The following is a 25419-nucleotide window of genomic DNA, read 5'->3' as shown; positions in this document are numbered from 1 at the left end:
CTTTATATGTATTAAAATCTTTGAACTAGGGGTGCCTGGATGGTTCAGTTGGTTGAGTGTCCAAATTCAGCTCAGGTCATGATCTTGTGGTCTGTGAGTTCCAGCCCACGTTGGGCTCTGTGCTGACAGCTCAGAGCCTGGAGCCTGCTTCGGATTCCGTGTCTCCCTCCCTCTCTACCCTTCCCCTGCTCACACTCTGTCTCTGTCTCTGTGTCAAATATAAATAAATGTTAAAAAAAAAAGAATAATGTTTAAAATCTTTGAACTAATGAACTATATAAGGTATTGGTAATATTGAAAGTTAACATAATGGAGAAGAAATGATATGGACGAACTCTCCAATTTATTTGAAGGTATGTTGCTTTGGTTGTAAATCTCAGTGACTCTTAGTGGGGAATGTTGATGCATATTTGATTGGGACATCAATTTTTGAAGAGTTCAGAGAAGATTATTATACTAATCATTTAAAGAATTAATTTACTGAAAGCTTTTTCAATACCTACCATGTGTCAACAGGGACTCAGAGATTAACAAGGCATTTCAAGGAAGTTTCAAACTGCTTGATCAAGAAAATGTGAATCCCCTTGTCCTTTAAAGGATACTTGGTTTATACCTTAGTGAGGAAGAGAGCAAAACTATGAGAGGCATTTTCTTGCAGTTAATAAGAGCTCAGGAAATGATAGCTCTTTCTGTAATTATAGTGATCATTATAGTGATCATTATAGTAATCATTTGTAAAATAAAAATCTCTTTTTTTTTTTTTTTGGTGTTTGGATTCCAGCGAGACTCTTAACATCGCCCCCTCCCAAATGAAATCTCACTGTGACAAGGAAAGACTAGCACTGGGAGAGGTCTTAAAATGGAAACAGTTCCCAAGATTTTTGGTTTTTTCTATGATCAAAACTCACAAAAGCATCATTTAAACTGTGAAGTGTTGTGCAAAGCAAAGCTTTATGATTGTCATTTTCAGCAAAAAATGTTTTTGGATATAGGGAGCCTGGGACAGTAAGTACTGTATTAATTACCTGTTTTGCAGCAGGCTGATTAGAGGGAGGGCTCATTTCAGGAGACCTGAAAGAAGTCAGAGTTTGACTCTGAACCAGTGCTGGAGCGACTCTTGTTGTCTGGTACAGTTCTTCCTTTTTTTACACAAGACCTAGTCTTCACCTTACTGTCTTCAAACCCACAGCAATGGATGCAATTTGTGCACATATTAAAAAAAAATTGACATGTGGGTGGTTAGGGGGCCACTGCCTGAGTTTGTCTCCGCCATGAATAACTTTGGCAACCAGACAGGGCTGGGGATTTGGAGGGTGTGACTTTTGATGTGAGCGTGTAGGTGCCAGTTCACTCACAGACTCAAAGGTTGGGAGAATCAGACTTCTCCAAGCTAGCAGAGGCTGCAGTGAGTGTTCCCATGGGAATCCCAACCAGGTGCGGGGTGAATTCTGTTATCCTGAGGGTGGAGGAGTGTACCCCCGGTGAGTCTCCCTTTGTCAGACACTGTCCATAATTCCCAGTTCAGGAATCACTGTTGAAAACGTTTAGGTCAGTGCTTAAGAAATTCTGGCATCTTCTGTTCTGTCTTCTAGTATGATCCTCTGCCCTGTGAAAGATTTCTCAGAAACCTGGGTCAGAAGTTAATGGTCTTAATGTGGTGGAAAATTGGGTGAGTCTATCCTTGCTTGCTCTGTTTCAACTTTAGTGGAATACTATTTCTGCTTTTTTGATCATGGTCTCTGTAGGAAATTTTCAACGAGTGCTTTTCTGCTTTGTCACATCGTGGCACATAGAATGACAATATTTGTATATTACGTTGGGGAAAAGTATTGAGGCTGCTCATTGCAGAGGTGACTGCAGGCCTGGACCAGCATCTCTGAGGGTCTGTATTTTTAGTATGTCCACTTACATTTCAAAGGTTGGTAATTATTTTTTAGGGGAACTATGTCTATTACATAGTGAACAAATGGTGTAACCTAGCTTATAATCATGATGGCAACTACTTACTATGCCCCAAACCCCATTCTATGCACTCTGTGTGTACTAATTCATTTAATGCTTTCCCTACCCACAAGGTAGATAGTGTTGTTACTCCCAAAGTAAGAGAGAGGAAACAGGCATATGAAGACCAGCAGTTGACTAAAGGTCACAGAGACTTGTAGTAACTGACAGAGACAACATTTGGACCTATGCAGACTGACTTCAGAATTATACTCTTAAATTATATTGCCTGAAGGAAGCAGTTGCAAGAAGGGTGGACTAAGCCAATAATCCATATAATACCGGCACTAAGCCTTTTGGGTCCCTAATGCTTTGAGAAGATTCTAGGCAGCAGAAAAATCCCACCAAAAGCAGGCATTGGACCAAGGCCAGGTTTAAGATCTGGAGAAGACAAATTCTTATAACACAAAGTCCTGACTGACTTTGGGCAGGAGGAATATGAGAACTGAATCTTTTGATTTTTGAGCATAAAACCAGCCACCTTCCACAAGTAGAGATTTTTTTCTTTTATCTCTAGATAGGAAAGAGGTCCTTAGGTGATCAGGAGATCCAGACCCAGAGGGAGGCACAATAAAGGGTTCCTTGTCCGCGGAAAGATGGTTCTATTCTTGGCCTGGCAAAATCGAGGCTGCTTAAATTCCACTTGATGGAACAATGTAGAGTTGAAGACAGTGTGCAGCAGGAATCCTCAGTGAGGAGCAGGGCTGGGAATTGGGAGGTACAGTAATCATGTTGAGTCCTGGGGGCACTTCCCAGGACTACATGCAACTACAACTCAGCCTCAGAGAGCCAGGTCAGACTCAGTTTAGTGACTTCTATTTTTGTACAATTCCCTAGGACAGAAAGAATCAACCTGGAAATTTGAGGCTCTCTCTCTCTCCCTCCCTCCTCCCCAACCCTGAAATCATCTAGCTAGAAAACTTCATTGCTTCATGCTGATAAGGATAAGGAAATGAGAGGGAGGACAGCTTATGGTTGATAGGAGATAATATCAACAGTTGATAACTCAAAGTGAGTTAATTAGCGTCTAAATTACTTCAGTCTTAAATTAGCCCTGAGGTTTGTTCAGGAACAATTTCCCTTGAGGGTCATGAGGCAGTTGTGGGAGAGACTAAACTAACACAATATCACTGAAGGTTTGTTTTTCCTGGGCACACAACTAGACCAAAGCTCCCTTTCAGCTAGATGTGGCCATGTGACTTGAGTGTTGGCCACTGGGATGTACAAGGGAGTAGGGTACGTCCTTTCCAGGTCAGGCCCTTCAACACTGCCCTCAGAACCCTCCTTTCTCCTTGCTCCCTACTACTCTCTCTTTCCTGATCTGCTGGCCAGAGAAGATCCCACAGATGAGCAGGGGATGGCACAGAACCAGGATGGGTGGTGTCCGTGCTGTTGAATCCCCACAACTGGATTTTGTGAAGGTAAGAAATGAATTTCTGTGTTGTTAAACCACTGAGATTTCAGTGTTGGCCTGTTACAGTTGAAAGCACAGTCTGACTCAGTGCTGGTGATAACAGAAACAACCAACATAGATACAGTGCTTCTGTGTTCCAAATACGCTTTGCTTATAGTCGCTCAATTAATCCAAATCCAAATCCTATGAGGTAAGTACTTAAAGATGAGGCCCAGTCAATGTTGACTTGCCCAAGGTCACACAATTGGAAGGAATATGACAGTATTTGAACCTGGACAGTGTAGCACCAGAGACTATACTGCAGTTAAATATCTGAAGAGTTCTCTCTGATGTAAAGTTCTTTCAGAAGACAAACTATGTTCCCTTTAGTTAGGAGAAAGGGGTATGATTTTGGCCCATGCATGAGTTGCCCGATGGCTGTGGGTCTCTGACCATGAACACAAATAAATAAGTAAATAAGTAAATAAATAAGTAAATAAGTAGAGGAACTGGCCCAGGGGAGGGTCACAGGGTGGTTAAAAGAGAAAACTAATTACAATCTGAACTTCTGGAGCTGTGGAAGAACTGTAAGTAGGGGACAGATGGGTAGAGTGAGCTGTGTGTTCAGTGCCCCAAATGAAGCTTGCTGGAAGAGGGGAAGAGATGCTTGCACTTATAGGTTCCCTGTGACCTCAAACTGATCCCTCAGAGAGGCTCCCCTGCAGAGAAGAGCAAGGTGCAGAGGGGAGGGTGGGCAGGGGCTGGACATTCATTTTATCCAGCTGCTCTGCATCCCTACTGATTCCTAACCTTGAAAATGCTGCAAATGTGTCAGCCTGGGTGTCAGGTGACCCAAAGCCCCAGCTCACAAAAGCCATGTGTGAAAAAGCCAAGGGGAGAAGACTGTTTGTCCTTCTGCTCTCCTTTCTGGCAACTCTCAAGCAGATATGGACATCAAGCATCCTGCCATTATTAGCCCATCGTTCCAAGAGGACAAAGTACAACTATTGCTATTAAGGGTTGCTTTGGAAGAGCCTCCCAGGGCAATAACCAAAGATTGAAAGTTCTGCTTTTCATGACATTCCATCAGAACAAGCTTGCCATGGGACCTGAAAGAACTTAACAGAAATTTTGATAAGGAGTATCTGGATATTAGTCAGTAAATGGGTTGTTGGAAAAGCTCATTTCTTTCCACTAATATTAAAAGAAAGAAAGAAAGAAAGAAAGAAAGAAAGAAAAAAAGAAAGAAAGAAAGAAAACTTATTATAATGATCTAGATACAGTTTCTGTTAGAACTAAAGTTACAAAGTGCAACTTCCTTTCCATGCCTATGTCCTGGAATAAGTTTGCTGTATTTATTTAATCAGCTCTTATTGAGAGCCTGTTACCCAGAAGTAATTAGCTCAGTAGGACTTGGGTAGGTGCTGTTGGTTGAGGGTAGTGGGGGAAAATGGTGGCTACAAAAGCAACAACACAGGATTTCTTACTATTCACTTGGTGAGGAAGACATGTGCACAATTTATAAAATGAAATGAGTAACACGAAATGAGGGCAGGGAAAACGCTGTGTGTGAGCTAAGTATTAACCTACGTACTCTTTGGTTGTTCAAAACTGATATTTAGGGGTGTTTGTATGTTGGGAGGGGCTGGGGACAGGGATCAGGTGGTTGTAAAGAGTCATATAGGAACCCTACCGAGGAGCAATCGGTGGGGCTAGTAACTTGCACCAAGTACATTGGCTGAACTTGAGCACGCAGTCCTCCCCGCAGGGTAAGTTCTTCTGCAAGTTATTGTATCAATCCTATAAATGAGGAATTTTCCCTTTCTTTACATTAAGTGTGAGTGGAGTTCTGTGATTGACAGCAAGCTTCGTGTGCAGACCCTGCTTAGGGAGGGAATGCTGGGGAAGATATACTGTATACTTTCTGACATTTCAAAGAGGCCTCTGTGTGAGTTATAGGTGAGCACTCAATGGCTGCCACATTTGTTCACACCATCCCAGTGTTGAATTCATTGTTTGTAAAGCTCTTTGGGATAATTTGTATATGAAGGATTCCATATAAAACCAGTGTTTACTCCTTTTTGTGTTTTGCCTTTGGAGCCTGACACATAAGGGTGCTTTTATATGCAGCATGCAGGAAATTGAGCACTCAACTCTTACTAGCACCACCAGGAACTGGGCTCCGGGTGGTCTACCTAGGAGTGGTGGAAAGGGGCTCACAGGTATGCAAGTAAATTGAAACAAAGACAGAGCAAAACTCAGATATTTATTCAGCTGTTGAAAGCTTTATGGGCAACCAGACTACAAATAATGTAAATTATTTTACTGAGAGTTTGCTGAAGAAATGGAGCTTAAACTACCCCCTTCATTTTATTTATGAGTGTTGACGTGTTGATATATATATGTATATATATATGTGTGTGTGTGTGTGTGTGTGTGTGTGTGTGTGTATGTGTGTGTGTGTAATAAAATGTCTATCTCAGCATCTTGTTACCTGGAAATTTCCATTAATTGACATAATTGTGGTTCATTGTGGAAATGATGCTATTAATCTATATTATAAGCCTGAGACACTGCAAAATCCTTAAATTAAGTCCTATTGAGACTTGATGTTTATTGCTTTTGAATTCTTTGAGCAGAGATAATTTCTGTGACATGTATGGTGACTCCTTAAACAAAGTATAGAATTATTCAAAAATATTTCACATTTAGATTATGTAAGAGATTACACTAAAAGGCACACAAACATGTATCTCATGATAAAAGCATATAAGTATCTCATGTTCTTTAAAGACATGCAAACTAATAAATTATTCTTGCCTTTATATATATATATATATATATACACACACACACACACACAATATGATCTATATCACACACACACACACACACACACACACACACACACACAGTTAACCCTTAAACAACAGGGTTTGAATTGCACGGATCCACTTATATATAGATTTTTTTTCTATAAATACAATGCATATTGTAAATGTATTTTCCCTTCCTAGTGATTTTCTTAACATTTTCTTTTTTCTAGCTTACTTTATTGTAAGGATATAGTATATAATACCTATATAAAATATGTGATAATTGACTATTTACACTATAAGTCTTCTGGTCAGCAGTAGGCTTAGTAGGTAATTTTTGGGCGAGTCCAAGTTATACTCAAATTTTTGACTGCATGGGCTGGGAGTCGGTGCCCCTAATCCCCATTGTCCAAGGGTCAACTGTATGTGATAGTTGTTGGTCCATTTGTGACACAGCAAATTAAAAGGGTGTTGGCTGAACCCTGCGAACTGTGGTTGGTCTTTCTTACCTGTAATCTAATCATTGGGAAACCCTTGTGTTATAATAAAAAAATGATAATACAGCAGCTAGATGGTGTCAATGAACTGTAGATAGGGACCAAGAGTGACTTAAAGTCTGATGTCCATGTTGTGCTTCCACTAAAGTCTTCCCTGGCACGTTGCACCCACTGGAGTAGATACTGAAGTATGCACATAGCGTGAGGTTCTCATTTCTTAGGGATTTTAATGCAATAGATTCTGATTTTCCCACAATGACCTTCGGAAGTGCTATTTGACTCACATAACCCAAAAGTTCACAGGACTCATCAGCATGTGGGTTCGAATGAGGTCCCTTATTGATGTTATAATCACAATACTTCTGTGACTTTGGGAAGTCACTTACCCTTTAAAAGACCTGTTAGCTTATCTGTAAAATGAAGGTAATAATAGGAACAACCTTATTTTGAATATAGATCAAAGAGGCTGATCTATGTAAAGAATTTAGCAGAGTATCCAGCATATAGGAACTTAAAAATAAATATTGCTAATAAAGATAATATTTTATTTATTGATTGGTTTACATTCTATTTTTTAAAACTGATTTGAGGTGATAAAATAAAAATCAAAAGAAAAGTAGAGATTATATTAAGTTTATTTTTTTCCAATGAAATTTCTTCAGAGCAAAATATCTAAAAAAGAAAACAGGGGTCATTGAAAGAGTAAGAGTTGTCGGCATCTCAAAAATTCAATTTGAATACATCCTAAAAAGTTAAATCTTAAAAGGTGAACCATTTAATGCATCTGTAAAGTCAGTCAATTTTTATAATTTGAAGATAGATTCAGTTTCATCGTTCTTTTTTGCCTGCAACACAGCTAAAATATAGAGTTTTCATTTTTTCTATCCGACTGAATTGCTATCAGATTTTTGTAAACCATTCACTCTGGAAGAATGCTTTGTTCTGGAAAAGGCGAGTGCTGGGAAAAACTCAGCAAGACTGCATAGCTTATTCTTTGAAAACTAGCACTTGATAAAGGTGTTAACTCGACATGTAATTCCACTTAGTAAAGGGATCATTGAACAGAATGGATGCAACGATTAAACCATAATTATACACTGTAGCTATAATTATTTTGCAAAGAAAAGGCACATATAACAAATAAAGGAAATATTTAAACACAGGCATAGAAAAGAAGAAAAATCCATTATTTAAGATGAGAAAGGGTAAATATGTGTGAAAATCAATGGAAATAAAAGCAGGCTGGAAATGTTTGCATTGAAATAATTGTAAGAATAAAAAGCATCAGTTATGTGATTCACCAATCACAACAAAACTCTCTTAGGCAAGATGTTTTATAATGCAAAAATTGAGAAAATGGAAAGGATAAATGTTTGTTGAATGAATGAATCAGTGAATGAGTGAATCAGTGAATTGAAGAGGTTAGAGACCTTTAATAAAGTACTGTGCTACCAAGAGGAAATGACCAAATTAAGACATGAAGTTTAGTATAAAACTCAGTTTACTTTTTACCATATTGAGGGTGTTGAGCTAATTGCTTACATCCTTTCTCTAAGAACAAAAAAATAGAGGGATAGTAAACATTATTCACATTTGGAAAAAAAAAAACTAGCAATGAAGACCTCACAAAAATAGCTATTAGATTACAGAGAATAAGGGGAAAAGGTAGTTTCCTAAGCGTGGTGTATTGCTGTCATAGTCAGGTGTGCAGGCTTACCTGGAAGAAGCTGAGGCAGTCCTGAGGAATTTTAGGGACCAGGCTAGGGCCAGGGCCAGGGTATGAAGGAGAAACAGAGGTACCAACTATGGGAACACAGTCAAGAGACTACATAAGGAGCCAAGAAGATACAATATGGAGTCGTGGGGCGTGGGTCTTTGGGGCTAATACACAGCACTGGTGGCAGTGTCTGGAAGGATGAGATGCCCGACCAGCTGACTGGTAAAAGGATAATCTGATCTAAACAAGGAGGTCGTGATTTTTTAGAACCTTTGATGGTCCGTTTCTTTCATGACTGTGACCAAGAAATCCCAAGTACTTTCCAAAATTTGGGGGTGGGTGGGTCTCAATGGATCTACAAAATGACGTTTGAGCATTCCTAGTTTCATCATTGGGGCTTTATTTGTGCTTAGTTTCATTTAAAAAAAAATAAGGAATTTTAGGCCGGGACAGAATTTTGGTCTGTAGACGTGAAGGTGTTAGTTACCAATAGATGGTTATTAACTTCCAGACACCTCCAGAATCTTACCCGAGTGTTCCCGTTCTTTGAACAGGCATCACTTTGCTTGATACAAGTCATAACCTCGTTCCAATGGGAACTATCTAGTCAACGGTGGAGGTCACTTCTGCAGACCCTGTTAATGTTCATAACACGCTGACAGTTACCACATTCAATAAAGCCAACAGGATTTTGTGTCCCTAAAGCAATGACAGAAATGAGTTTACAGATATCTCAACTGCCCTGTGCTCTGCGACCATGATCCTTTAACTCTCTCCAACAGAGACCACACAGCTAACCTCTTGTATCTCATGGTTTAGAAGGTCCAGCCACCCTGGAAAGAGGAAAATCATCCCTGCCACCTGCATCTTCTCCGTTTGCTGAGGCTGGAGAGCCGGCAAAATTAGAGTTTCACTGTGGCTCCTTCTGGTCGTTTTACAATTTGCCAATTTCTTGCAGTGATTCGGATTGCTACAATCTTATCATTTTCAAAAACTCATCATTACTTGTTCTCTCCGTGTAGATCATTTGTAGTTATGAGGAAAACCTCCCTCTGCTTTTAATCTCACACTGGGGTAGGGTTTCACATTTTACTTCTCAAGTGCACTTCCACAAAAGAGAAATAAATAGGCATTCTGATTCTCTCAAGACCAGAATACTATCATAACTTTTTATCTTTTACTGCTCTACACTCAAGGGTGGGTAGAGAGGTGTTTTCTTGCTCTCACATGGAATTACTATTAAATATAAGTGTTAAATTTGGATTGACCAGGGAAAGAGGCAAAGAAGCCTGAAAGAGCTCTTGAATAGTCTTTGTCATTAATCTGCTTACAGTAAACAGAAATATTTCTGAAAATGGAAAGTTACATTGTCAAAAATCGTATATGTTTGTGGGCGTATATATGTATAATGTGAGTGTATATATGTTATTTTGCAAAGGAAAAATGGATATTATTCTTATTAAACCTAAGCCTTCCTGAAAAGATGGATGTTGTGGAATAAACTATTATAATTCAGGTAACAACAATGAGAGGGTTAAGCTAAGACAGACATGAGGGATGTCAAATATTTGGAACTCTGTTGGAAGTTTCACTCCAGCAAAGCATAGCATCTAATCTGATGCATTCTTTACTGGGCTTGCAAAAATTGGATTCTATTTGTGAGGTTAAAACTACTGAGAGCCTGAGTGACCTTTTCTTTTCATGACTATGACCTCAAATATTTGGCCCCACTCAAGAAAATTTGTTTTGGGGTAGTCTAGAGATATCATAGAACCTGAGAAATTGTGTGTGTGTGTGTGTGTGTGTGTGTGTGTGTGTGCGTGCGCCTGTGTCTGTGTGTGTGTGTGTCTGTGTGTGTCTGTGTATGGAGGGACCTGGGGGGGTGTTGAAATGGATGGGTTCGGAAGGAGCCATCTTGGCCTGTCACTGAAGTAAGAAAGGAGAATAGTCAAGAATGTGAAAATTAATGAAACTATAGGGAAAATTACTGCCCATTGTAGAGATTTGGGCAAAGGGCTGCAAAACTAGACATTGTCAGATAAAATTTAGACTTTGGGAAAGTAAATTTCTTAAACCTCAGAGACAATGCAGGTATGATTCTCTGATCAAAGACTCTAAAAGGGTAGCAGCTTAGGTAAGATGAGAGATCCTGTAAAGGATCTCTCTTCAATAATTAAAAAATCATTTCAGTTGAATAAAGGGTGGAGGCAAAATAGCTAATGACACGGCAGTAGCCCAGGACCCCCAGATGAGTTCCAGATATGTACTAAAGATGGCGAGAGGGCCATGTTATCAATGTTAGAGTGACATGGTCTTACAAAATAGAGCAGTGAGTTGTGGAAAACACAAAACAGCCACACAACACACTTGAAGAATAATTGTTTACATTTGAATGAACATTTTTTTTTTAAATCTTTTTTAACGTTTATTTATTTTTGGGACAGAGAGAGACAGAGCATGAACGGGGGAGGGGCAGAGAGAGAGGGAGACACAGAATCGGAAGCAGGCTCCAGGCTCTGAGCCATCAGCCCAGAGCCCGACGCGGGGCTCGAACTCACAAACCGAGAGATCGTGACCTGAGCTGAAGTCGGACGCTTAACCGACTGAGCCACCCAGGCGCCCCTTGAATGAACATTTTTAAAGCATTTTTATTTAAAATTTTTTTTAATGTTTATTTATTTTTGAAGGAGAGAGAGACAGAGTATGAGTAGGGGAGGGGCAGGGAGAGAGGGAGACAACGAATCCGAAGCAGGCTCCAGGCTCTGAGCTGTCAGCACAGAGCCCGACGCGGAGCTGGAACTCATGGACCTCGAGATCATGACCTGAGCTGAAGTCGGACGTTTAACCAACCCAGGCCACCCAGGTGCCCCTTAAAGCATTTTTAAAAAGTTTATTTACTTTGAGAGAGAGAGTGTGTGAGGTAGAGTGAGAGAAAGAGAGAGAATCCTGAGAAGTCTCCCACTGTCAGTGCAGAGCCCAATGCGGGGTTCGAACTCACAAACCGTGAGATCATGGCCTGAGCCAAAGTCAGACGCTCAACCAAGTGAGCCACCCAGGCTCCCCTATAAATGTTTGAAGGAAGAATGAACAAAGGCAAAGTTCTCTTTGCATCTTCTGCTTTGCATGTCCATTCAGAGGAATAATTTCCAAAGCAGAGTGTGTGGGAGGTGAGAACTGAGTATGGGGAATAGCCATTTACCCTTGTGGATAATTGGTGATTTGGTTCATTAAATCAAGCACTGGCTGCTTTTGCCTATACAACTCCTCTCTCTGGTTACAAATTGCATATGTCTTTGTATCTGCATTGTTTAGTACATTTCTCTCAAAGGGAGGGGTTTCTATTTTTGTTACCAGCAGCCATTATGTTCAAGGCACATGGTTTTGAAGACTTGGATTTTCCTTTTGTTCTCACTTCTGTGTGTACAGAAACGTCTGAAGTTTAATTTTCAGGAATCTGAGATAAATGAGACTGGCCATTGAATTGATTTCTTCATTGTGGGTAAGAATGACCCCAGGAGCAAATGAGACTTGGGAAATCACGATATTCTTCAGTTCCTCAGTTTGACAGTTAACCTGCTAGGAAGAGCCCCACATCCAGTTAGACTAAGAAGGGTCGTATGAGTGTACAAAACAGTGAACAAAACCGTCCAGAAAATCAGAGGCGATTGAACTTTATGTCCCTGCCCAACTGCAGCGTTACTCAGAATTTATGGCTATGCCAGCCTTTGCACCCTCAAAACATTTTCCCAAGTATTTTAGGATTCTCACATAAATATTGCTGCAGTAAGTATCATCAACATTTAGTAGCTGTTTTTCAAGAATAGCCAAGTGACATTATTATGGTCTGCCATCAAACCAGGGGAGGTGTGGAGGAGGCCAAAGCTGATCATTGCAGAGAAAGGCGATATTTATACAGACACACAAAGCAGAGTTTATGCCTAAGAATCTATATACGTTTCCACATATTAGCAGCATATTTGGGTCTTCTGCCTGCTTTTGGTACAGTGCTCCTCCTATGTTTCCATCCAAATATTTTTAATGAGAGAGGAGGGTGAATGTGTGTCTACCTCATAGATAAATTTTTTGAGGTCATGTGTTTATTTTTAAAAAGGTGTGTGGATTTTGAATTCAATGAAAAAAGGAGGAGTTTGAGGCGATATGTAAGTCTGTACTTCTGCTCAAAGTACTATTGTGCCCTGGCACATTTCCCAACTGTCTTAGAAAAATTATCTCATACTATAGTATAAGGATCACCTGGAATTCTTGTTCAATTTTTTTTTTAACATTTATTTATTTTTGAGACAGAGAGAGACAGAGCATGAACAGGGGAGGGTCAGAGAGAGAGGGAGACACAGAATCCGAAACAGGCTTCAGGCTCTGAGCCGTCAGCACAGAGCCCGACGCGGGGCTTGAACTCACGGACCGCGAGATCATGACCTGAGCTGAAGTCGGACGCTCAACCGACTGAGCCACCCAGGCGCCCCTGGAATTCTTGTTCAAAATGTGAATTCCTGGTCTCTACATTCACCTCCTCCCTCCAGATCCTGAATAGGTGAGTGTAAGTGAGGCCTGGAAATAAGAGCCTCAGGAGACTGGTTCTGTTTTGATGAGCCAAGTAGCATACTAAGAGAAACCTGGCTCTAGAAACAGCCTTGGGGTGTCTTGTTACCTCACTTGGAGAACCACTTCTCTAAATGTTCTAGGAGTATCCTCCACAGAAATGGATAATCCACTCTCAGCTTTGTTGACCATCCCTGCCCTTCACTAATCCTGTCTGTAGTCAACCAGTCTGAATTCCTTCTGGCTTTCTTACAAGACCCACATCTCTCCATCGTCAGTCTTTTCACTAGAGTTGTTCTCAGCCAGTCCCTAAACCTGATTGGCACACCCTCAAATTCTATTGATCTTTCCTGGCTCTCAAATGCTGCCTTCCCTACAAGAGCCTGTCCTTCTCCACCCACTCAACTTGCCATGGTTTTTCTCCTGAGCTCTCTTCAATCCTTGTCTTAGTACTTTTATCCATGTTTTATGCCTCCTAATTGAGCCTAGGTTCCAGAGAGGGAGTCCATGTCGGATACATGTCTGAGTCACTTGCTGCCTCAAGGTCCTTCGAATGCAATAGATGTTCAAGAGAAGAAACAAATAGCTACTACTTACCTCTGGTAATGTGGTGATCGATTGGAATGGGCTTCTTTTTTGTACCAGTATGTATTTCTCTTAATTAGGTGGGAAGAAAATCCAGAAAGGATCACAGCAGTGATGCAATGAAAAAATGGATATTTGGACCCATAGAAATAAAAGCGAACTCTGATCTCAACTATGTAAATTAGTTAATAATTATATATCACTATTGCAACAAGAGTGCCACACTAACGCAAGATGTTACTAAATAAGGAAAACTAAGTGGGAGGAGTTTGAGGCGATATGTAAGTCTGGACTTCTGCTCAATTTTTCTGTAAACCTGAAACTGCTCCCCAAATGAAGTCTAGTGTTTTTAAAAAGTTTGAAAAATGGGTATTTGGTAGTGAGAGGAAAAAAAGAAGCGACCGAGTAAGGTGAAATGATAAGAAATTAATCTAATCAGAAGAAATCCCCCAACGTTTGTAATGAGTGGTATTTCAAGAGTAGGAATACAAGGCCTGGCTTGCTATGGTTGGGGACACTCTTTCGTGGTTGTTTATGTATAACACTTCTAAAGAAGTCTTTGAACTCAGCTTTCTCATTAGTGAAATAAGATTTTCACGCTGAGACACATTTGATAAAACCAAAGTATCAATAAGCAAACATGAACCTGACAATAAACACTGCCTAAGTAAGAATTTACCTTGTTACAAATGAGAGTAGGATTGGCAATGGAAGTGTATTTATAAGGGCAGAGGTGGAACAGGGCTGTAGGGGGGATGCATTCTACCAAGGAGTTTAAAGAATACTTCCAGTGTAACCAAGAGACATATGATAGCATCAGCCATCATGGTTTGACATCAAGAAAGATAAGGGGGAAAAAAGTGATAAGGGGAAGAGAGGGAGAGAGCGAGAGAGAGAGAGAGAGAGAGAGCGCGAGAGGGAGCGCTTTATAGAGCTGGGCTCACACATACTTAGCAGTTCATTTCAGAAGAAAAAAATAACAGTTTTCAATTTATGCACACTGTAAGTATCTAAATGATTCAATGTAGACTATCATACCACAAACTCCTTCAGAATAATATAGTCAGCACAACCTGCAAATTTGAATTGGTTTTAACCTTCATCAGGGTTCTCCATCCTCCATTTAGTGTTATAGCAACCCAGGATCTGTCTCTATTTTGTTGCTAAGCCATTTTCACGTGCATTAATATATATAAAATTATATATACTTCATATGCATTTCTCCATAAATAGAAAAGGGATGTTTGCACCGAGTACGTGTTTTTATTTAGCTTTCTCTTCCTCTGTTGATATGAGAAATACCATTTGTAGTTTATGAGGATACTTTGTACGTATACCAGACAAGGTGGTTTGCTCTCAGGGCAAAAGTTCTACATGCAATTGACTCCTCAGGCTGCATCTTTTCGGAAACACCTACCACACCATCGTGCAGCGCAGCGCTCCTCAATCTTTGATGTGTAAGCGAACTATCTGGAAATCTTGTCAAAATGCAGATTCTGAATTGGTAGGTGTGGGGAGGAGTCTGAAAGCCTGCATGTCTAACAAATCCCCTGTGTAGCAGGGTGCGGAGAGTCATATGATATGATCTTATTTATTTATTTTTTACACTTTATTGTAAGCTGTGGACACTCCACAGAGGAGGGAAGTCTGGTTTTTTTTTTTTTTTTCCATTGATCCTTTCAGATGCCCTAAGGTTTAACATGTTGTTTGTCTCTTCCTTCTGTGTGTAAGGCCAGTGGGTATAAAAAGTTTGCATGAATACCTCCAAACACCACACATGCTACAGCCTGTGCTGTGCGTAAAAGAGACTGTATGTAGTCAGATAATAAATGCAATCATCAGGGGCAAGCAAGCCTTCTTTCCTTTCTCAGAAAGACAGATTAAGGGCAGCCAGTCTGGCATTTGGCTATTTTGCACAGCAAAGGAGGTATTCTCCATCATAATTTTTTTTAAAAAGGTAAAGTGATGATGAACTGGCAATTAAAAACAGACATTTTCATGAGTTTAGGGATGATTTCTCAGTGGCCTTGTTCTAGGGGAACTTCTGCCCTCTGCAAATTTTCACACGGTTTCATGACGAAACTCTATATAGACAATATGGAACACCTTAGATCAGTATTTCTTGTGTAAATATATTTAGCATAAACAGACCCATCAATGAACTCACAAAGATTGTCTGCAACTCCAAATTTTCCTGCCAAACGAATGCTTTAACCTGCAGAAAGCACTTTGCAGAGCAGCTGAAGTCAGAGTAGGGGAGGGGTGGGCAGAGTGAGAATAATGGCAAGCACGAGAGACAGCTTCAGCTGAGGGAATTCACTCCAGAGGAGGAAAATGTGTTCAGCTCCCCAACCTTGCAGGTAGCATGTTTGGCTGCCACAGGAGCACATTATTTGTTCTTTTTCCCTGACACTGAACTAAAGAATGCATTGTGGGAAAACCCATCGTGACATATGACACAGTGCAAAGGAAGATCACAGCGTGAGGCAGCATCAAGGGGTTGACATGGCCTTGATGCACTCGGGCACAGCACGGGGTCGCCGGGATGAGTGGCTCCTTCCAACGGAAGCCCTGGTGCAATTTGCACAATGCTCCTGAGAGCTCTCGGTGAAGCCCCAAGCCCCCGTAAACTGGGCCAAAGAGGAGAGCAAAGTCCCTGCCCCCCTGCCTGCAGACACACAAAGGGAGGCATTTCAAAAGGAGCTTAGTTAAAAGGAGGAAAAATTATACACAAATATTAGAGGAAAATTGAAATGGATTTTTAAAAAGAAATCTAACAGTAAGAACGCGAGCAAAGAGGATGGGAAGGAAATGGGAAGTGCAGAGAACTGGCTGGCAAAGCACATATCAAAGTGATGTGTTAAACTTTCTTCTTTTTCTTTTTTTCAGAGAAAGACTCTTGGGAAAGCTACAAGTGAACCTGATTTGTTTTGGTTAAAGAGTCTTCCCGCTCCTCGCTCTCTCCTAACTTTTCAGCAGCTGTCCGCGTCCAAATGAAAGTTGGCGCCGGCGGTGGGGGTGTGGGGGGTGGGGAAGGGACCCCCCCGCAAGCCCAATCAGGGCTACTTTCTATCCTGTCTCCCAGCACAAGGCCCTCCTCCACGCCTTCTCCCTTGTTGCGCCTGCTTGTCATCGTATGCCACTTTTTGTTCATCAGATTTACATTTCAAAATTTCCGTATTGCTGCCGTACATTAATTATTAATCTCCCACCAGCCCCTTCTGTGGAAGCATTTTAAACTTTGATTTTGCTCTCCATTCTGAGGAGGATAAGCTTTAATCATGACCCCTTACTACTGGGTCTTTTCCTTTTCTTATTCTATGAGGAATTTACTGTATATGTTGCTAGATGTGTACACACTTAGGAGGACCTCACGGATTTTTTTTTTTGAAGCAGCCTCCAAATGCTGGAGATTGAGAATCACCATTGTCTTCCAGGGTCGTCGAAAGCTCTTTTGACCGATTCTGGGTTATTTTACACACAAGGATTTTACTAAGATTTAATTAGGGTTACGGTAGTAAAAAATTAACCAATTTTGTTTTGACTCTGTTAACCAGCTGCCTGCTGTTCAAGCCACCACGAACTGTCAGACCAATTGTCGCCGTGGCCCCTGCCTTTGATGGGGTCTTCCCTCTGCTTGTAACCCCAGAGGTTGCTTGAGTGTTGCTTATTGATTTCATTTCACATTTAATCAAAGGAAACAGATCAAACTTACCATTTCAAGTTATCTTTCAATGTGACTTCTTGATGGTTATGATTTTTGGTAACATGTCCGTCTCTGAAATCAGCTTACTCCCTGTGCCAGCCATTCTTAATATTTTAGGAGGATCACTTATCTCTAAGAGTTTTATAAAAGCTATAAAGGTGAAGTATGTGTGTGTGCGTGTGTGTGTGTGTATGCGCTCGTGCACATATACTTTCTCCATACTATCTCAGGAGGTCCCCAGGGCCCTGAACGATTATGCAGGAAACTTTAAGGTTCTTGGATCTTAGATCGAGAATTCATGATTTAGCATAGAAGTTCCTGAGTTTCACTGTCCCACTTTCTGACCTCTACCTACCATGAACCCCAGCTGGAAGCTGTGTTGTATTTAGTATCACATATAAGGGTCCTAACATGATGTCTGTATCAGTTGCACAATTTAGTGGTTGTGTAGAATTTTGGGTACCAACTCTGTTAGTTTTTGGTGCTACAGCTGAATTTACTTGGTGCTATATTCTACGTGGGGTCCTCTTGATTTCACTTTTGCTGTTGAGCAATGGGTCTGATGTTGTAAATACCAGTTGAAGGATCACAGCTCATGGAAGAAAACCACCTGACTAGGAAGCAGGTGAGATGGCTTTAGGGTCCTTCTTGCTATGACCCAACTGTGTGACGTTGGGCAAGTCACTTCATCTTTCTGGGCTTTAGTTTCCTAATAATAGCTACCAATTATGGTGTCCATGCTATGTGCTGGCTAAGTGGTTTACATCTATTGTCGCATCTCATACTCACAAGGACCATAAGAGACCACTTCTGTTAGCCTCACTTGAGAGTTGAGAAAACTCAGGTTTGGAAAGGTGAAGAGGGCAGAGCCTGGATTTGCACTTAAATGTGTCCTATTGAAGAGTCCAAGCTTAGTGATTTTTGTATTCTCTGTGCTGCACAGCTTACTGTGTAAAGTGAGGCACTGGGACTAAACCACCTCAAACATCGTACAGCTCTAAAAGAGGCCACTAGGAGCCCTATTGACTAGAAAATATTCTAATCCTTTAAAAAAAAGATTTAAAAAACAGCTGTTTTGAGGTATAATTTGACAAACAATAAACTGCTTATACTTAAAGTGTACCTTTTGTTGAGTTTTGACCTACCTGTCCATCTGTGAAGCCATCATCGCTATCAAGATAATGGACGTATCCATTACTCCCTAAAGTTTCACTTGCCCCTTGGTAATCTCTCCTTCCCAAACTTCCCTGCACCTCGTCCAAAGGTAATCGCTAATCTACTTTCTGTCACTAAAGATTAGTTTCCGTTTTCTGGAATATTTTTTTGATAAATAGAAATCTCTTGTCGTTATTTAAGTTTGATTTCCCCAGTGAGTAGTGATGCTCAGCATGTTTTTATGTGCTTACTTGCTGTTGTGTATCATCCTTGGTGAAATGCCTGAATCTTTTGCCCATGTTTTGAATTGAATTGTTTATTGAATTTTTGAAAGATCTTTACATATTCTGGATGTAAGTCCTCTACTAGGTATAGGATTTGAAAATATTTTGTCCCAGTGTGGTTCTTAGAGTCTTTGGTAGTGCAGCAGTTTGAAACTTTGATGAAGTCCATTTATCAATTTGCTCTTTTAGGGATCATGTTATAGTTGTATCTAAGAACTCTATACCTAACCCAAGGGCACAAAAGTTTTCTTCTAGAAATTTTATAATTTTAATTTTTACAATTAGTTCATGATCCATTTTAAGTGAATTTTTGTGTATGATATGAGGTATGGATCAAAGTTTTTTGTTTTTTGTCTTTATTTTTTGCATATGGATATCCAATTTTTCTAACAATATTTATTGAGATTTTTTTTGCATATGGATATCCAAATTTTTTTGCATATGGATATCCAATTTTGCCAACAATATTTGTTGAAAAGTCTATAAATTCTTTACTGAATTGCCTTATACATTTGTCAAAGCTCAGTGGTATATAAGTGTGTAGGGGTCTATTTCTGGACTCTCTTGTTTCACTCATCTGTCTATTTTTGTATGTATGCCAGATTGTCTTAATTATATGAGCTGTAAGACAAATTTTGAGATGAAGTAGTCTTATCTCAATTTGTAAAAATAATAATAGTAAATAAATAAATGAGAAATTATGCCAATCTACATAAACTATTCCAGAATATTGAAGAACAAATATTTACCAACTTTTTCTTTTTCAAAGTTGTTTTGATTGTTTTTGGATCCATAGAATTTCCATATGAATTTTATAACCAATTCATCAATTTCTATAAAAATGCATGCTGGAATTTTGATTGGGGGTGTGTTGAATCCTTAGATCAATTTGGGAAACACTGACCTCTTAACAATATTGAGTCTTTTGACCCCTGAACATGGTCTATCTCTGCATTTATTTAGCTGTTCCTTAATTTTTCTCAACAATGTTTCATAATTTTTAGTGTATAAAGTGTGACACATCTTTCATGAGATTAATCTCTAAGTTTCTCAAAATTTTGTTGCTATTATAAATGCTATTGATTTTTAATTTTGATTTCTGACTGTTCAATGCTAGTGTACAGAAACAATAGATTTTTCCATATTGTCTTGTGCCTGCAATCTTGCTAAACCCACTTATTAGTATTTATGTGTTTTTTTGTAAATTCCATTCCTTATTTAGACATCTCTTATCTGGGCAATTGTGCTGTATGTGAATAAAGACCGTTAATGACTTCCTTCCCAATACGATGCCTTTATTTCTTTTTCTTACTTTATTGCACTGATTAGACTCTACTACAATTTTGAACAGAAGTGGTAAGATCAAAGTCTTGCCTTGTTTCTGACCTCAGGGAAAAAAATCATTCGTTCTTTCACCATGAAGTATGATATTGCTGAAGTTTTAAAAACATTTTTTAATGTTTATTTGTTTTTGGGAGGGGGGTGGGAAGAGAGAGAGAAGGAATGGAAGAGAGGCAGAGAGACAGGGAGACAGAGGATCCCAAGCCGGCTCCGTGCTGACAGCAGAGAGCCTGATGCCGAGCTAGAGCTCACAAACCGTGAGATCGTGACTTGAGCTGAAGTTAGTCACTTAACCGACTGAGCCACCCAGGTGCCCCTGCAGTCTTTTACATATATACCCTTTATCAGAATAAGGAAATCTCTCAATAGATGTCTAATTTGCTGTAAGTTTCTGTAAGAAATATATAGGGAGAGTTTTCAAATACCTTTTCTGTTGTTTTCTAATATTAAAAAATCTTTTGTTGTTATATAATATTAAAATAAAAACCACTAAAAATAAAAGTTTTTAATAATGTTAATACTATGTTATGTTTTTAAATTGCATTAATTGAATTTTTAAACCTTTTTTAAAATATTTATTTTGAGAGGGAGAGAGAAAGAGCAGGGAAGGGGCAGAAAGAGAGAGAGAATCTCAAGCAGGCTCTGCATTTTAGTGCAGAGCTGACGTGAGACTCCATCTCATGAACCATGAGGTCATGATCTGAGCTGAAATCAAGAGTCAGTTGCTTAAATGACTGGGCCACCCCAGGTGCCCCTGCATTAATTGAGTTTTGATTGTTAAAGCAACCTTAAGAGAAATTACTCCTTGATCATGATATATTCTCTTGTTAACATTGTTAGATTTGACTTGATCAAATTTTGTTTAGAATTTTTGAATGTATGTCCATGAGGAATGTTGTTCTGTACTTTATTTTTGTATTGTAATAACTTTTGTTTTGCTGTCAGGATAATGATGCTGGCTTTATAGAATGAGGTGGGAAGTATTTGCTGCCCCTCTTCAATATTCTGGAAGAGTTTGTGCAGATTTGGTATAATTTTATTTATTTACTTATTAGTTTTAAAAATTGAGATGTAATGGATATCCAACATGGCAGAAGTTTAAGTTGTACAACATGTTGATTTGAAACATTTATGTATTATAATTTTATTCCCATCATAGCATTAACCAACAAGTCCATCACATCACATGGTTATCATTTTTTTTTAATGATAGTCTAGTCTCTTAGCAACTTTGAAGTATATAATACAGTATTGTTGACTATTATCACAATGCTATGCATTAGATCTCTGGAACTTATTCATGGACTAACTGCAAGTTTATGCTGTTTGACCAATATTTCCCCAACACACAACTAGCCACAATTCTACTCTGTTTCTGTGAGTTCAGCTTTTTTAGATCCCACATACAAATGATATCATACATTTCCCCGTTGCCTGCAGGGTCCATCTATGTTGCAGCAAATGGAAGAATTTCTTTCTTTTCATGGCTGAATAATATTCCATTGTATATATACCCTTTCTTCTTTACCCATATATCTATTGGTGGACACCTATGTTATTTCCATATCTTGGCCATTGTCACTATTTTTGAGCTATTTGATTATTATATGTTTTGGTGAAGCTATCTTTATGTTTCTTGTGCTTGGACTTCTATAATTGCTGATCTGTAGGCTTATAATTTTCATCCATTGCAGAAAAATTTTGGCTATTATTTCTTTAATTTTTTTTGTGTGTGTGCTCTCTTTCAATTATGCCATATATATATGTATGTATATATATGTGTGTATATATATATACATACATATATATATAGTTCTCTGCTCATGTATATAGCATTTCATGCTCATTGCTTTGATTCTCTTTTCTCTCTGCATTTCATTTTGGATAGTTTTAGTTATTGTTTCTTCAAGTTCATCAATATTTTCTTCTACAACGTCTAATCCAGCTAATACTACTCCTAGTGCATTTTTTATCAGACATGTCCTAATTTTTATTTTCTACGAATTCAACTTAAATCTTTTCATTTCTAATGTCTTTGTATATTAAGTCAAAAATCTGTATTCCATGTATTGATTTATGGGTCATATTTTTCTGCTTCTTTGCATATCTGGTGATTTTTGATTGGGTGTGTGACCTTATTTGGTGCTAGATATTTTTCCATTCCTGAAAACAGTCTTATGTATATTCTGGGATGCAGTTATATTAATTATGTGCAAACAGTTTGAGGCTTTTGAATCTTGCTTTTTTTTCTCGTCATTTGTTAGATGGGTCTGCAGCAGTGTTCACTCCAGGGCTAATCGTTCCCCACGACTGAGGCAAGACCTCCACCAAATATACCGTGGGATGTAAGGTTTTCCAGGCTGGCTGTGGAAACAGGCATTATTACTCCTAGCCCTGTATGAGCTCTGGGCACTATTAACTCTAATTCGTTCACATCATTCTTTCCTGGACAGCACGAAGTTTGCTCATACACATTCATGGGTAGGAACTCAGCTGAGTCCTCAAGGAGAGCCCCTGCCAATCTTGGAAGCTCTCAGTCTGCTTTGCTTCAGGGGCTGTAATTATGCAGGAAAGTGGGGTATGAAAGATGGGTTTGCTTTCTGTGGGTGGAGAGGATACTGCAAGGCATCTAGGCATGAGAATTCCTAGAAAATGGGACTGTGGAGGACTAAAAGCGCCATCCAAACGACACTCTTGAGGAGAGAGTGAGAAGAGTCATTCGGTTTAAACTGAAGTTTCCTGCATGAAAGAATGCAGTCCTTGTGGAAAAGTGGGCTAATTCCTCTTCGAAGGACTTTTAGTCTAAAGCAATGAAGACTGGGGCCAGATTTATATCTTTAACTAGTATTTCTCAAGGGTCTAACTATGCTAAAGAGTGGTAGATGGTGGGTAGACATTGAAACTTGCGGTTCTGTCCCAAGGAGCTCATCTGTCTCAAGGGGTGTGGGTGCTATAGGTGGAGCAAGACCCAGATTCAGGAGATTTTACTCTATTCCTCAGAACCTAGGGATCTAATGACTGGCTTTGCAAAGGGCCTGATGAAATGAAAGCCATGCTTTAGAGAGAATCTGGCGGTTGTGTGCTGTAGGTACAGGACAGGGAAGAGCCTGGGAAAATCAGCAAGAAGATTTCACAATTGGATGCGAAAAGCTGGGATGGAAGCAGTGGGGCTGGGCAAGGAAGGGGCAAATACGGAAAAAGAAGAGTTGCCGTCATTCTCAAATCGACTTGCTAAGCGAGGTAGGGGCAGGAGGCAGCCCAGGGTGACTTGAAGGCTTGGAGGAGGCTTGATTGATAGAAGGCTGGTACCAGGAATAGAAGTAAGGATGACAGAAGAGGAACTTGTTTCAGAGTGAAAATGACAAATTTATTTTTAGGTGTTTGAATTTTGAGGTGACAGTGGCATACCAAAGTAGATATATACAGCTTTGGGTTGAAAATATAGGACTGTCGGGGGAGTTCAGGGTGCAGGATATAGATTTAGGGGGTTCTCCTGATGAAATTATAGTTCAATTCATTCGCTTAGTTATTCATTGACCAAGTGATTGGAATCAGCAGTTTGCCAGATGCTGAGCTTGAAATTGGGATGCAAAGACACAGAAGTGTGGCCTCTGTCCTTGAAGAGCAGGGAGCAGGATGTTATAATACCATTTGCTATAGGCTAAGAGACTCATGTTTGTGGTAGAATGGCAGCACAGTGGAATGACACTCAACTCAGAGTAGGGGTGCTGGGAGAGCCTCCTGGAGCTGCTGTCCCCTGAGCTGTGTCCTATAACAAGTAGAGGTTCATCAGGGAAAGAAGGAGGTAAAGGGTCTTTAATAGACCAAACAGACAGCATGTGAAAAGGTACAGAGGCAAAAGGGAGCATGGACTATTTGGGATCTGGCTGGAGAAATGGATCCATGTGAGGGTGAGGTAAAAGAGAAGAGGGCAGAAGTTAAGCTGTGGGGCGCCTTGTAGGGCTCTTGGTGACTTTGAGCTGCTTTGTAGAACATACAAATGGGATGCCCAAAAGCACTGGACTCCATATTGTGGGTTGTGGGTTTCTCTTAAGCTTGGAAGCAATTTGGTAAGAGTAGCAGTTTGTGAACCGGAAGACTTTTTGTTAAGTGAAATAAGCCAGATACAGAAAGAAAGAAACTACATAATTTTACCTATGTGTGGAATCTAGAAGAAAGTCAAATACATAGAGGCAGAGTAGACCAATGGCTACCAGGGGTGGAGAGAAAATGGGGAGATATTGGGCACAAAGTTGCAGTTATGTAGGATAAATAAGTGTAGAGTTTTAATGTACAGAATGATGACCATAGTTAATAATAGTGTATTGAATACTGGAAATAGACTAGGACAATAGATGTCAGGTGCTCGCATGTGAGAAGATCTATTCATTAGTTTGACTGAAATAACTATTTCACTAAATCTGTATATCAAATGATCATATTGAATGCTTTAAATATATACGATTCTTATTTTAAAAATCAAAGAAATAGAAAGACTGCTCCAGCAGCAGTGTGATGAATTGATTGGAAGAACGAAAGGCTGAAGTCAGGAGCACTAGTTACACGACTTCTTTAGTTACGAAGGAGAAATGAAGAGGGCCCGTTTTGAGACAGTGTCAGTGGGAATGGGGACAAAGGGATAGACAAAAAGATGGAAGAGTTCTAATAGGCAGGATTTCATGACACATTAGAGAGCAGAGATTTGAATATGGGGTTTATCAGCGTACAAGAGATGTTTGAGGCATTTGGAGGGAAGCACTGTACCAAGGAGTGTAGTGGGGGAAAAAATGGAGTCTGGGTTGAAACCCTAGATACCCCCGATCCTGGGATTCCTGTGACTTGATGGGTTTTCTGAGGAGGAAGGAATGAAGAAAGATCTGACAATAGAGGAATGAAACTACATGGCTGTTACCATTGATGGGAACAAAAAGAGGGCAGGAGTTAGCAGAGGAAAGGATAGAGAGGGAGTAAAGACTGTGTGATGTCAAATGCTCAGTGAGAGTCTCAGGAGAGAAAGTGTGGTCAGCAGTGCCGTCAAGGAAAATGGAAGCGGAAAAGTTAGCACCTTTAAGACATTAGGAGGTCTCAGGGCGCTGGGGTGGCTCAGTTGGTTGAACGTCCTACTTCGGCTTCGGTCATGATCTCATGGTTTGTGAGTTCGAGCCCCACGTCAGGCTCTGTGCTGACAGCTGAGAGCTAGGAACCTGCTTCGGATTCGGTGTCTCCCTCTCTCTGCCCCTCCACTGCTCATGCTCTGTCTCGCTCTCTCAAAAATAAATAATAAACATGAAACATTAGGAGGTCTCAGGTGACCCCAAACAAAGCTGTTTCAGTAGAATGGTGATGGAATAGGCCAAATAACCC

The 25419-nt window shown here is 39.9% G+C and overlaps 1 pseudogene; it reads right to left on the bottom strand.

Moving 5' to 3' along the window:
* The window catches only part of LOC125166476 (forkhead box protein H1-like), a 69161-nt pseudogene extending 50721 nt beyond the window's left edge, over positions 1–18440 (bottom strand).
* Between the last annotated feature and the right edge of the window lie 6979 nt (positions 18441–25419).

Source organism: Prionailurus viverrinus, chromosome B2 (assembly GCF_022837055.1).
Source record: "Prionailurus viverrinus isolate Anna chromosome B2, UM_Priviv_1.0, whole genome shotgun sequence".
Taxonomy (NCBI): domain Eukaryota; kingdom Metazoa; phylum Chordata; class Mammalia; order Carnivora; family Felidae; genus Prionailurus; species Prionailurus viverrinus.
This window is presented reverse-complemented; position numbering and strand designations above follow the sequence as displayed.